Source organism: Arachis hypogaea, chromosome 20 (assembly GCF_003086295.3).
Source record: "Arachis hypogaea cultivar Tifrunner chromosome 20, arahy.Tifrunner.gnm2.J5K5, whole genome shotgun sequence".
Classification (NCBI taxonomy): Eukaryota; Viridiplantae; Streptophyta; class Magnoliopsida; order Fabales; family Fabaceae; genus Arachis; species Arachis hypogaea.
In genome coordinates, this window is record NC_092055.1 from 99399035 (window position 1) to 99413897 (window position 14863).

At 39.2% G+C, this 14863-nt stretch overlaps 1 non-coding gene across 1 annotated transcript; it reads right to left on the bottom strand.

Annotated features, from left to right (window-relative positions):
- Positions 1–10546: 10546 nt before the first annotated feature.
- Positions 10547–10654, bottom strand: LOC112787329 (small nucleolar RNA R71). The gene has a single exon (XR_003194748.1). It is a non-coding gene; the product is annotated as a small nucleolar RNA R71 (small nucleolar RNA).
- Positions 10655–14863: the final 4209 nt, after the last annotated feature.

A 14863-nucleotide genomic window follows, 5' to 3' on the forward strand; every position in this document is an offset into this window, starting at 1 on the left:
TCGGAGATACTTCCTCCTTCTGGATCAACTTTTCTCACTATCTACTTCAACTTCTGATGAATCATTCCATGGCAGGCTGCAAGTGACTAACGCTAGGTCAGTGGTCATTAATCTCCTCTGCTTCAGATCAAACGCCAGGTAAGTGGTCATCCAATCTGAACGGGGCTGAAGTTCCAGCAGTCCATTCCGTTGGTGATCCTACTCAAAGCGCCACAGACAAGGTGGGATCTTCTGGATCAGAGAATGCTACTCCATTGATTCTAGCCTATACCACAAAGTCCCTAATCGCCCTGCACCTCGGCTGAACTGATGTCTCCAAGTCCCCAACGAAGCCGTGGATTAGCCGTCTAAGAGATGTATAATCAAGCTTGTGGTTCAGTACTATCCCGTCAAGGACTCGCAAGAACCCATGTAGAATAGGGATGACGGTCAAGTTACACTCCCAATTCATTAGGATGAAGAACGAAGATACATCTTGGAATAGAATCAAGCATAGATTGAAATAGAACAATGATATTATTAATCCATAAGAATCAGCAGAGCTCCAAACCTTAACCTAGGAGGTTCGTGACTCATAGCTTACAATAATGTTCAAAAATATGGTATAAGGTAAAGTCTCTGATGAGACGCAGAAGCTGGTGAATTAAAAATTATTAAATGGTTACGTTGCAAGTATAGTTCTTAACTCACCGAAAATCTGCCTATCAATTTAGAAATATGACACAGAGAATTAAATTAAAAATTACTGGGAGTTTTAAGTCCCAGGTCGTCTCCCAACGAGTTGCAGAAAAGTGTGCTATTTTATTAATCAGATGTTCCAAGAAGTTGAGCTAAGTAAATTGGAATGTAAATTGAGGAAATTTAAATAATATGAATAAAAGCCTTGACTGAGAGTTGATTGGTTGGAATTTCTACTATTGATGGAGTGATTGTAAGATTAATTTATAATTAATGGTTGTTCTGTTTGGTTATCCTTTACTAGGTAAGGGAAAGTCAAACAAGTTAGAATGTCAGATCTGTTCACAAGTTGCAACCCACTTAGTTAAAAGGGATTGGCATTGGTGACAGGATAGCAATCCAACATTTAACCCAATTACAAATTTTTCTTCAATCCTTCCAACTCAAGAATTCCTTTTAATCAACTCCCCATCAAGTAAAGAAACTACTCACACATTGTAAATAATAAATCCATAGCATATGAAAGGGAATTAAAAGAAGACATGATTATTGGAATTGAAATTGAATTAAAAAGAAATAATCCTTACATTAAATAATCATAAAAGTATCTGAATGACAAAATTGAACAAAGCAAAGAACATGGAAGAATAAAAACCAAGTTAAGAAAACAAACTAGAATGATGAAGTCTTGATGAGGAAATAACTCTTCTCAATGTTCCAATGCTAAGACCAATTGAAAATTAAAATTCTAAAAACCTAGAGAGAAAAACCTAAGAGAGTAAAACTAGATCTAAAAACTGTCTCCGAATGAATGTGTTATTTGTTTCTGCATGTTCTCTGACTCTAGTCTGCTGTTCCGGGCCGAAAACTGGGCCGAAATATGGTCCAAAATCGCCCCCAACGAATTCTGCAGATTATGCAGATCGCACATGTCACGCGATCGCGTCATCCATGCGGACGCGTCATTCGCGCTTTTCCTCGCCACGCATTCGCGTCGTCCACGCTACCGCGTCGCCAAAACTTTTCCAATCCGCGCAGCCACGTGAGCCATGTGGCCGCGTCGCTGAGATTTGCTCTCCTTCGCGCGGTCGCGTGAACCATGCGACCGCGTCACTTCTCGCTGGTTATCTCCTCAAATGCTTGTGTTACTTCCATTTTTGCTAGCTTCCTTTCCAATCTCCAACTCATTTATGCTTTGTAAAGTCTGAAACACTCAACACACAGATCACGGCATCGAATGGAATAAAGGAAAATTAAAAATAAATAATTAAAGTCTCTAGGAAGCAGTTTTCAAACATGTAATAAATTCAGGAAGGAAATCTAAATGCATGCTAATTTAATGAATAAGTGGGTAAGGATCATGATAAAACCACACAATTAAACACAATATAAACCATAAAATAGTGGTTTATCAACCTCCCCATACTTAAACATTAGCATGTCCTCATGCTTAATTGAAGGAGATAAGGAAATAAGTATGAACATGTAGAAACTCATGAAATGCAATGCAAACCTATATATATGTAAATAAGTGCAACTATATGATTCTTGTCCACTTGATCAAAAGTAAATAAGCTCTTCAAAACAATTACAAATCAAATTCCACTAATTTTATCATTACACAATAAAATGGATAAAAGTGCAAGAAGATAGCTCATGAAAGCAGGGAACTTGAAAATTCAAGTATTGGACCCTCACTGATAATGTATGTACGCTCTAATCTCTAGTGTATAGGGTGGTCACTCTATCCTTCTCTAATAATGCTTTCTAACTTTTGTTCTTCTCCTAACCAATCAACAATAGTTAATATACCAATGCAAACATCATGAGGTCTTTCCAAGGTTGTAATGGGGCTAAGGTATAGGTAGCGGTGTATATTTGGTCAAGTGAGCTAATAAATTGAATCTTTAATTAACCCAAGCTCTAACATAACTTGTATACACTTAATGTCATCTTTAAAGTTCACACCTAGCTACCCAGAATTTCCTTTTTCAATCCATACTCATGCATCAACTTATATTTTGGTTCTATTGTATGTGCACTGATCTTTGAATTCTGAATTTAACATTGGGGTAATTTTGTCCCCTTATTTATTGATTTTTTCATTTTTTTTAAAAAAGAAATAAATAAAGCTTATCAATGCACATAGATTTTTCATTCTTATATTTTCACATGAGTAGGTATCCAAATTCCCTTTAAATTTCTATGATTCATTCCCTTAACAACTTTTGTTCCCATAATTTCCCATACTTAACTGGCACACACACTTCTATCTTAAGCTAACCAAAGATTCAAATTGGGATATACAATTATTTTTTGGCTTAAAGTTAGTAATGTGGTAAAATATCGAATAAATGGGAATTAAAGGCTCAAAGTGGTTAACAAAGGTAATTGAAAAGGGTAGGCTTAATTTGGATGAGTGAGTTTAAACAAATAATGGCCTCAATCATGTGCAAGCATGCAAATATAATAACTATTGGACATATAAGATAAAACAAAATATAGATTACAATCGTAGAGAAGCAAACACACAAGAATGAAATAATTATGGTTAAATAATGTAACCATTCATAAAGGCTCAAATCTTTCACAGGTTGTGTGTTCTTTAACTCAAATATCATGTTCCAAATACAACTCAAGCAAATTTATCATAAGAATATTTTACTAAAAAATTAGTGAAATTCTGTTCCAAAAATAGATTTTTAAAAGAAACTTATTGTCTTTTCAATCAAGTAGAACATGCATGCAACTATCCTAACCTATGCAATTTACTCTATTCTATAAAGGAAAGAAAATCTAACTAAAATATCCTAATTATTGGTGCTAGAGAAGAGAAATTACCTCTGGAAGTCAGGTACTGACCGACCTCCCCACACTTAAGGCTTTGCACCGTCCTCGGTGCCATCTGTCAGGAACAGGGGTGGGCTGGTAGTAGTATCTCCACAGTCGGGGCCGTCATGGCTCCCTGTGCTGGTGAAGGAAGTGGAGTCTGGGGTGTCTGAGTCTCTGAAGTGTCCCTTGAGTAGCTCCTTGAGGTGTTTGAATCGGCACTCGTTACGGCGCTCTCTCATCTTTGCTTTCTGTTCTTGCCGATCCAACCGTTCGATTATCTGCCGGAGCAAGTTCTCAGTTGTAGATGCTTGTGGTGTCGAAGAAGGATTATCTTCAACTGGAGCAGTAGGAAGGCTTGTAGTGGCTGCTGAGAGTCTGAGGTATTTCCCGTTAGGGACATATTGATCATCCCGTGGAAGCATGACTTTGGTGTCCCTAGCTCTGTAGGAAACTCCAGCTGCTGAGATAAGATCTGAGACCAAGGCGGGGAAAGGTAAGTTGCCCGCAATTTGTACGTGTTCCATAGCATGCTGGATATGTCTTGAGAGATTCAGAGGTTGGTCTGTAAGGATGCACCATAGTAGAACAGCCATGTCTGCAGTGAAGGAGGACTCATGAGTGCTCAGAAAGACGTAATGGGACATGATCTGCGCCCATACGCGAGCCTCCAAGGTAAGTGCTGAAGCCAAGATTCCCTTAGGGCGGGTACAGTGGTATCCGTAGATCCAACGGCTGCCAGGTAATGCGATGACTCCGAGAACGGAGTCCCAGTCGAATTGGTATCTCTGGCGCTGAAGGGCGGCTTCTTGAAAAGCGTCCATTCCTGCTGGAATAGGGGAAAGACTCAGAGCTTGCTGAATGGCCTCTTCTGTGATGGGGACTTGCTTTTGCCGGACATAAACAGACTGCAGGGTCGGCATGTAGAAGTTGGAGTAGAACTCAACTACCCAAGAAAGATTGACCTGCCTTGGCTGTCTCCGTAGGAAACCCCATTGTCTTCGCTCAATTTGCGGCTCAACAAAGGTGGCAATATTGGACGGGAGGATAAGAAGGTATTCATTGTTATAATTCCTTTCTGCCATGATAGGGAACATCTGCTCACAGTAGCGATTGGGAAATCGCGCAGTGTCCTTTGCTGGAAAGGCTTTCTCCTTTTTGTCAACTTTTATTATCCGCTTAACTCTTTTTGTTGAGGGCTTGACGGCAGTTGAAGAAGGCTCTGCCACTAATGCTCTTTTAGTTCCTCTTCCTGCTGGTGGTTTGGAAGTTGCTTTCTCCTTTCCTTTCTTGGTGGCCATCCTGAAAGAAGGGAAGAGAAAGAAAATTAAATTTAAAGAGATATACAGCAGGGAAGGAAACGGAAAAGAGGGTAAATGATGTACAGCAAAATGTATATGACATTAACACATGCTCTCGAGTACATATGAAAAGCCATTAATGGAAAATAGCTAGTGCAGATAAAATCAAGTGAATGCAAGGTGTTTATTGGCATGCTGGCAAAGGGCATGAGTAGCATAGACCAAGCATTACTTCGTAACAAACCATCACGTTTGTATTGACAATTGTATTCAATTAATAAAATAATAAGGGAAAGTTGTGAAAAGCAAGCATTGAATAGTATATCAACATAGAGAAGTGCATAATGCCACATGAGCTTTTTCACAAACACATAGCATGCATGGTGAATAGGGTATAGAAAATATGAAGATGAACATGCAAGCAATCCCTTAAATGGGAGAAAAATAATTGTCAAATAATTTGCAATAATCCACAAGCATATAATGAGGGATGATGACTCAAAAATTTTCTAGCACCATGTAAAGAAAAGAAAAGAAGAAGAAGAAAAATTCATTGAAAAAAAAGTTGAAAAGAAAAAAAAATAAAAAGAAAATAAAAATATATATAATATAATAAGAATGATGGAAAAGAGAAGAAGGAAGAAGAAGGTAAAACCTTGTTAATGGTGGTGAGAGGGATAGAGAGTGAAAGGTGAGATAGAAGGGGGAAGGAAGAAATAATGAGGGAAAAGAAAAATTAGGATTTGGGGGAAAGAAAGATAACATAATTTGGCAATTTAGGTTGAGCTGTGCGGCACATGCGACGCGGCCGCGTGGGGCACGCGTTCGCGTGGGTGCGCGTCAGGTAAGGGGATGCGATCGCGTCAGTCACGCGGTCGCGTGACCCGTGTTACGCTGCAGGCGCGAGTGCAGCCTCGCTCCAGCACAACTCTCAGTTCGATTTATTTTAATTGCCAAATTGGGGTGACGCGATCGCGTGGGTCACGCGATCGCACGAGTGTGCGTTATAAAATGGGTGACGCGGCCACGTCGGTGACGCGGTCGCGTGACAAGGATTGTGCTTCCAGCACCAATCCAGCATCACTCTCGCACAGAATGTTACTGTGCACCCTTTTATGTCGAAAACTTAGGGCACGCGAATCAGTAGAACGGGGGCTGGTTTCTTCCTCAGATTCACTTTCAGATCCGCCCTCAGAGCTAGGAGAGTTGCAGAAAAGTGTGCTATTTTATTAATCAGATGTTCCAAGAAGTTGAGCTAAGTAAATTGGAATGTAAATTGAGGAAATTTAAATAATATGAATAAAAGCCTTGACTGGGAGTTGATTGGTTGGAATTTCTACTATTGATGGAGTGATTGTAAGATTAATTTATAATTAATGGTTGTTCTGTTTGGTTATCCTTTACTAGGTAAGGGAAAGTCAAACAAGTTAGAAATCCAGATCTATTCACAAGTTGCAACCCACTTAGTTCAAAGGGATTGGCGTTGGTGACAGGATAGCAATCCAACATTTAACCCAATTACAAATTTTTCTTCAATCCTTCCAACTCAAGAATTCCTTTTAATCAACTCCCCATCAAGTAAAGAAACTACTTGATGAGCGGATAATTTATACGCTTTTTGACACTGTTTTTAGTATGTTTTTAGTAGGATCTAGTTACTTTTAGGGATGTTTTCATCAGTTTTTATGTTAAATTCACATTTCTGGACTTTACTATGAGTTTGTGTGTTTTTCCGTGATTTCAGGTATTTTCTAGCTGAAATTGAGGGACTTGAGCAGAAATCAGATTCAGAGGTTGAAGAAGGACTGCTGATGCTGTTGGATTCTGACCTCCCTGCACTCAAAGTGGATTTTCTGGAGCTACAGAACTCGAAATGGCGCGCTTCCAATTGCGTTGGAAAGTAGACATCCAGGGCTTTCCAGAAATATATAATAGTCCATACTTTGGCCAAGAATTGATGACGTAAACTGGCGTTCAACTCCAGCTTTCTACCCAAATCTGGCGTCCAGCGCCAGAAAAGGATCCAAAACCAGAGTTGAACGCCCAAACTGGCACAAAAACTGGCGTTCAACTCCACAAATGGCCTCTGCACGTGCAACACTCAAGCTCAGCCCAAACACACACCAAGTGGGCCCAGGAAGTGGATTTATGCATCAATTACTTACTCATGTAAACCCTAGTGACTAGTTTATTATAAATAGGACCTCTTACCAGTCTTTTAGACCATCTTTGGTCTCAGTTTTATTCCATTGTTCATCTTAGGAGACTATTGATCTCGTTTAGGGGGCTGGCCATCTCGGCCATGCCTGGACCTTTCACTTATGTATTTTCAACGGTAGAGTTTCTACACTCCATAGATTAAGGTGTGGAGCTCTGCTGTTCCTCAAAGATTAATGAAAGTACTACTGTTTTCTATTCAATTCATCTTATTTCGCTTCTAAGATATCCATTCGCACCCAAGAACGTGATGAAGGTGATGATTATGTGTGACGCTCATCACCATCTCCCCTACGAATGCGTGCCTGACAAACACTTCTGTTCTACATGAAATAAGCTAGAATGAATATCTCTTAGATCTCCTAACCAGAATCTTCGTGGCGTAAGCTAGAATGATGGCGGCATTCAAGAGAATCCGGAAGGTCTAAACCTTGTCTGTTTTATTCTGAGTAGGATTCAATGATTGAATGACTGTGACGAGCTTCAAACTCGCGATTGTTGGGCGTAAGTGACAGACGCAAAAGGAGGGTGAATCCTATTCCAGCATGATCAAGAACCGACAGATGAATAGCCGTGCCGTGACAGGGTGCGTGAGCATATTATTCACTGAGAGGAGGGGATGTAGCCACTGACAACGGTGATGCCCTTGCATAAAGCCAGCCATGGAAAGGAGTAAGACTGATTGGATGAAGATAGCAGGAAAGCAGAGGTTCAGAGGAACGAAAAGCATCTCCATTCGCTTATCTGAAATTCCTACCAATGATTTACATAAGTATCTCTATCCCTATTTTATTATTCATTATTCGAAAACCATATCACTGTTTTATATCTGCCTGACTGAGATTTACAAGGTGACCATAGCTTGCTTCATACCAACAATCTCCGTGGGATTCGACCCTTACTCACGTAAGGTATTACTTGGACGACCCAGTGCACTTGCTGGTTAGTTGTATCGAAGTTGTGACAATTATGAATTAAGATCAGAGCACCAAGCTTTGGAGCCATTACCAGGATTTGTTCGAGCCTGGAGATCACAGTTTCGTGCACCAAGTTTTTGGCGCCGTTGCCGGGGATTGTTTGAGTTTGGACAACTGACGGTTCATCTTGTTGCTCAGATTAGGTAATTTTCTTTTTGTTTTCTTTTCAAAAATTTTTCAAAAATAATTCTAAAAAATTTTCTCATCTGTTTTCGAAAAAAAAAATAAAAATGTTTTCAAAAATTTTATTCAAAATTTCTAAGAATGAATTCTAGTGTTTCATGAAGCATGTGAAGCCTGGCTGGCTGCAAAGCCATGTCTAAATTCTTTTGGACTGAGGCTTCCTAATCATCATCACAAGAGCAAGTTAGTTGTTGCCAATAAAATTTGCTGTTGTATGCATGAGAGGTATCTGCTGAAGCTTGGCTGGCCATTGGCCATGTCTAGTATTTTGGACCGGAGCTTTCATTGAAAGCTTGGCTGGCTAGTGAGCCATGTCTAATTCCTGGACTGAAGCTTTAGACTAAGAATGCAAGATTCCTGGAATTCATATTAAAAATTTTGGAATCCTTATTTTTTTTTTTCAATTAATTTTTGAAAAATCCAAAAAAATTAGAAAATCATAAAAATCAAAAATATTTTTGTGTTTCTTGTTTGAGTCTTGAGTCATATCATAAGTTTGGTGTCAATTGCATGTGCATCTTACATTTTTCGAAAATTTCATGCATTCATAGTGTTCTTCATGATCTTCAAGTTGTTCTTGGTAAGTCTTCTTGTTTGATCTTGATGATTTTTTTTGTTTTGTGTTGTATGTTGTTTTTCATATGCATTCTTGAATTCTTAGTGTCTAAGCATTAAAGAATTCTAAGTTTGGTGTCTTGCATGTTTTCTTTGCATTAAAAATTTTTCAAAATTATGTCTATGATGTTCATCTTGACATTCATAGTGTTCTTGGTGTTCATCTTGACATTCATAGCATTCTTGCATGCATTCATTGTTTTGATCTAAAAATTTCATGCATTGCATCTTTTTAGTGTTTTTCTCTTGCATCAAAAAAAAAATTCAAAAAAAAAATATATCTTTCCCTTTTTCTCTCATCAAATTCGAAAATTTGGATTGACTTTTTCAAAAATTTTTAAAATCAAATTGTTTCTCATGAGTCAAATCAAATTTTCAATTTGAAAATCTTATCTTTTTCAAAATCTTTTTCAAAAATCAAATCTTTTTCAAAAATTCTTAGTTATTTTCGAAAATTCCAAAAATATTTTTCAAAAATCTTTTTCTTATCTTTATACCAAATTTTCGAAAATAACATAATCAATTAATGTTTTGATTCAAAAATTTGAAGTTTGTTACTTGCTTGTTAAGAAAGATTCAAACTTTAAGTTCTAGAATCATATCTTGTGATTTCTTATGAATCAAGTCATTAATTGTGATTTTAAAAATCAAATCTTTTTCAAAAACTAATTCCTATCATATCTTTTCAAAAATATCTTCTTATCTTATCTTTTTCAAAAATATCTTTTCAAAATATCTTTCCTAACCTCCTAACTTCTTATCTTTTCAAAATTTGTTTCAACTAACTAACTAACTTTTTGTTCGTTTCTTAACTTTTTCAAAACTACCTAACTAACTCTCTCTCTCTCTAAATTTCGAAAATATCTTCCCTCTTTTTCAAAAATTTCTTTTTTTATTAACTAATTATTTTTATTTTTTAATTAAAAAAAATTTCGAAAAAAAATTACTAACCTTTTTCAAAAACTATTTTCAAAAATCACTAACTCTTTTTCAAAAATTGTTTTCGAAAATTCACTTCCCCCTCTCATCTTCTTCTATTTGTTTATTGATATACTAACATCTTTCCTTCAACTCTCCAAAATCCGAACCCCCTCTCTCTCTGAGTTCAGATTTTCTTCCCTTCTTTTCTTCTACTAACACAAGGATCCCTATACTGTGGTATAAAGGATCTCTATTATTATTATTATTTTTCTGTGCCCTCTTCTTTGTCATATGAGCAGGAGCAAGGACAAGAACATTCTTGTTGAAGCAGATCCAGAACCTGAAAGGACTCTGAAGAGAAAATTAAGAGAAGCTAAATTACAACAATCCAGAGATAACCTTTCAGAAATTTTCGAACAGGAAGAGGAGATGGCAGCCGAAAATAATAATAATGTAAGGAAGATGCTTGGTGACTTTACTGCACCTAATTCCAATTTACATGGAAGAAGCATCTCCATTCCTGCCATTGGAGCAAACAACTTTGAGCTGAAACCTCAATTAGTTTCTCTGATGCAGCAGAACTGCAAGTTTCATGGACTTCCATCTGAAGATCCTTTTCAGTTCTTAACTGAATTCTTGCAGATATGTGATACTGTTAAGACTAATGGAGTAGATCCTGAAGTCTACAGGCTCATGCTTTTCCCTTTTGCTGTAAGAGACAGAGCTAGATTATGGTTGGATTCTCAACCTAAAGACAGCCTGAACTCTTGGGATAAGCTGGTCACGGCTTTCTTAGCCAAGTACTTTCCTCCTCAAAAGCTGAGAAAGCTTAGAGCTGATGTTCAAACCTTCAGACAGAAAGAAGGTGAATCCCTCTATGAAGCTTGGGAAAGATACAAACAGTTGACCAAAAAGTGTCCTTCTGACATGCTTTCAGAATGGACCATCCTGGATATATTCTATGATGGTTTATCTGAGCTATCAAAGATGTCACTGGACACTTCTGCAGGTGGATCCATTCACCTAAAGAAAACGCCTGCAGAAGCTCAAGAATTCATTGACATGGTTGCTAATAACCAGTTCATGTACACTTCTGAAAGGAATCCTGTGAGTAATGGGACGCCTATGAAGAAGGGAGTTCTTGAAGTTGATACTCTGAATGCCATATTGGCTCAGAATAAAATATTGACTCAGCAAGTCAATATGATTTCTCAGAGTCTGCATGGAATGCAAGCTGCATCCAACAGTACTCAAGAGGCATCTTCTAAAGAAGAAGCTTATGATCCTGAAAACCCTGCAATAGCAGAGGTAAATTATTTAGGTGAACCTTATGGAAACACCTATAACTCAACATGGAGAAATCATCCAAATTTCTCATGGAAGGATCAAAAGCCCCAACAAGGCTTTAATAATGGTGGAAGAAACAGGTTTAGCAATAGCAAACCTTTTCCATCATCAACTCAGCAACAGACAGAGAACTCTGAACAAAATGCCTCTAATTTAGCAAATCTAGTCTCTGATCTATCTAAGGCCACTGTAAGTTTCATGAATGAAACAAGGTCTTCCATTAGAAATCTGGAAGCACAAGTGGGCCAGCTGAGTAAAAGGATCACTGAAATCCCTCCTAGTACTCTCCCAAGCAATACAGAAGAGAACCCAAAAGGAGAGTGCAAGGCCATTGACATAAGCGCCATGGCCGAACCTGAGAGGAGAGGAGAGGACGTGAATCCCAAGGAGGAAGACCTCCAGGGACGTCCAGTGATCAATAAGGAGCTTCCCTCTGGGGAACCAAAGGACTCTGAGGCTCATCTAGAGACCATAGAGATTCCATTGAACCTCCTTATACCCTTCATGAGCTCTGATGAGTATTCCTCTTCTGAAGAGAATGAGGATGTTACTGAAGAGCAAATTGCCAAGTTTCTTGGTGCAATCATGAAGCTGAATGCCAAATTATTTGACATTGATGCTTGGGAAGTTGAACCTCCCTTGTTCATCAATGAACTAAGTGATCTGGATCAACTGACATTGCCTCAGAAGAGACAGGATCCTGGAAAGTTCATAATACCCTGTACCATAGGCACCATGATCTTTAGGGCTCTGTGTGACCTTGGTTCAGGGATAAACCTCATGCCCCTCTCTGTAATAGAGAAACTGGGAATCTATGGGGTGCAAGCTGCTAAAATCTCACTGGAGATAGCAGACAGCTCAAGAAAACAGGCTTATGGACAAGTAGAAGATGTATTAGTAAAGGTTGAGGGCCTTTACATACCTACTGATTTCATAGTCCTGGATACTGGAAAGGAAGAGGATGAATCCATCATCCTAGGAAGACCTTTCCTGGCCACAGCAAGAGCTGTGATTGATGTTGACAGAGGTGAAATAGTCCTTCAATGGAATGAGGACTCCCTTGTGTTTAAGACTCAAGGATCTCCCTCTGCAACCATGAAGAGGAAGCAGAAAAAGCTTCTCTCAAAGCAGAGTCAACCAGAGCCCCCACAGTCAAACTTTAAGTTTGGTGTTGGGAGGCCACAACCAAACTCTAAGTTTGGTGTTGAACTCCCATATCCAAACTCTAAGTTTGGTGTTGGAGAGTCTCAACAAAGCTCTGCACATCTGTGAGGCTCCATGAGAGCCCACTGTCAAGCTATTGACATTAAAGAAGCGCTTGTTGGGAGGCAACCCAATGTTTATCTAATTCTTATTTTTATTGTTTTTCATGTTTTCTTAGGTTCATGATCATGTGGAGTCACAAAATAAACAAAAAAATCAAAAACGGAATCAAAAACTGCAGAAGGAAAATCACACCCTGGAGGAGCATCTGTCTGGCGTTCAAACGCCAGAACAGAGCATAGTTCTGGTGCTGAACGCCCAGAATGGGAGCATCCTGGCGCTGAACGCCCAGAACAAGCATGGTTCTGGCGTTCAACGCCAGAAATGGCAGCAAAGGGGCGTTGAACGCCCAAAATGGGCACCAACCTGGCGCTGAACGCCCAGAGTTGGGTACAAAGGCATTTTTACATGCCTAATGGTGCAGGGATGTAAATTCCTTGAACACCTCAGGATCTGTGGACCCCACAGAATCCACTCAGGATCTGTGGACCCTACAGGATCCCCACCTACCTCCACTCACCTCTTCTCACCACTCTCTTTCACACAACCCCATAAACACTCTTCCCCAAAAACCCTTCACCAATCACCTCAAACTCTCTTTCCCATCACCTCTTCACCACTCACATCCATCCACTCTTCCCCATAAACCTACCTCATAAACTCCACCTACCTTCAAAATTCAAAACCAATTTCCCACCCAAACCCACCCATATGGCCGAACCAATACCCCCCTCCCTTCCCTATATAAAGACCTCCATTCCTCATCAAATTCACACAACACACCCCTCTACACTCTCCTTGGCCGAAACCTCATCTCCCTCTCCCTCTCCATATTTCTTCTTCTTCTTCTTCTATTTCTTTTGTTTATTGCTCGAGGGCGAGCAATATTCTAAGTTTGGTGTGGTAAAAGCATAGCTTTTTTGTTTTTCCATTACCATTGATGGCACCCAAGACCGGAGAATCCTCTAGAAGAGGGAAAGGGAAGACAAAAGCTTCCACATCCGAGTCATGGGAGATGGAAAGGTTCATCTCCAAAGCCCATCAAGACCACTTCTATGATGTTGTGGCCAAGAAAAAGGTGATCCCTGAGGTCCCTTTTAAACTCAAAAGAAATGAGTATCCGGAGATCCGACATGAAATTCAAAGAAGAGGTTGGGAAGTTCTAACAAATCCCATCCAACAAGTCGGCATCCTAATGGTTCAAGAGTTCTATGCCAATGCATGGATCACCAAGAACCATGATCAAAGTAAGAACCCGGATCCAAAGAACTATGTTACAATGGTTCGGGGGAAATACTTAGATTTTAGTCCGGAAAATGTGAGGTTGGCGTTCAACTTGCCATACATGGAAGAGAACACACGCCCCTACACAAGGAGAGTCAACTTTGATCAAAGGTTGGACCAAGTCCTTATGGACATATGTGTAGAAGGAGCTCAATGGAAGATTGACTCCAAAGGCAAGCCGGTTCAACTAAGAAGATTGGACCTCAAGCCTATAGCTAGAGGATGGTTGGAGTTTATTCAATGCTCAATCATTCCCACTAGCAACCGGTCTGAAGTTACTATAGACCGGGCCATCATGATCCATAGCATCATGATTGGAGAAGAGGTGGAAGTTCATGAGATTATACCTCAAGAACTCTACAAGGTGGCTGACAAGTCCTCCACTATGGCAAGGTTAGTCTTTCCTCACCTCATTTGCCACCTATGCAATTCAGCTGGGATTGACATAGAGGGAGATATCCTCATCAAAGAGGACAAGCCCATCACTAAGAAAAAGATGGAGCAAGCAAGAGAGCCCAGTCATGGAGCTCAAGAGGCGCAAGAAGCTCATCACCATGAGATCCCTGAGATGCCTCAAATGCACTTTCCTCCACAAAACTATTGGGAGCACATCAACACCTCCCTAGAAGAATTGAGTTCCAATATGGGACAACTAAGGGTGGAACATCAAGAGCACTCCATCATGCTTCATGAAATAAGAGAAGATCAAAAAGCAATGAGGGAGGAGCAACAAAGACAAGGAAGAGACATAGAAGAGCTCAAGGACATCATTGGTTCCTCAAGAAGGAAACGCCACCATCACTAAGGTGGATTCATTCCTTGTTCTTGCTTTCTCTGTTTTTCGTTTTCTATGTTATGTGCTTATCTATGTTTGTGCCTTCATTACATGATCATTAGTAGTTAGTAACTATGTCTTAAAGTTATGAATGTCCTATGAATCCATCACCTCTCTTAAATAAAAACTGTTTTAATTCAAAAGAACAAGAAGTACATGAGTTTCGAATTTATCCTTGAACTTAGCTTAATTATATTGATGTGGTGACAATGCTTCTTGTTTTCTGAATGTATGCTTGAACAGTGCATATGTCTTTTGAAGTTGTTGTTTAAGAATGTTAAATATGTTGGTTCTTGAAAGAATGATGACTAGGAGACATGTTATTTGATAATCTGAAAAATCATAAAAATGATTCTTGAAGCAAGAAAAAGCAACAAAAAACAAAGCTTGCAGAAAAAAAAAAGAAGAAAAAA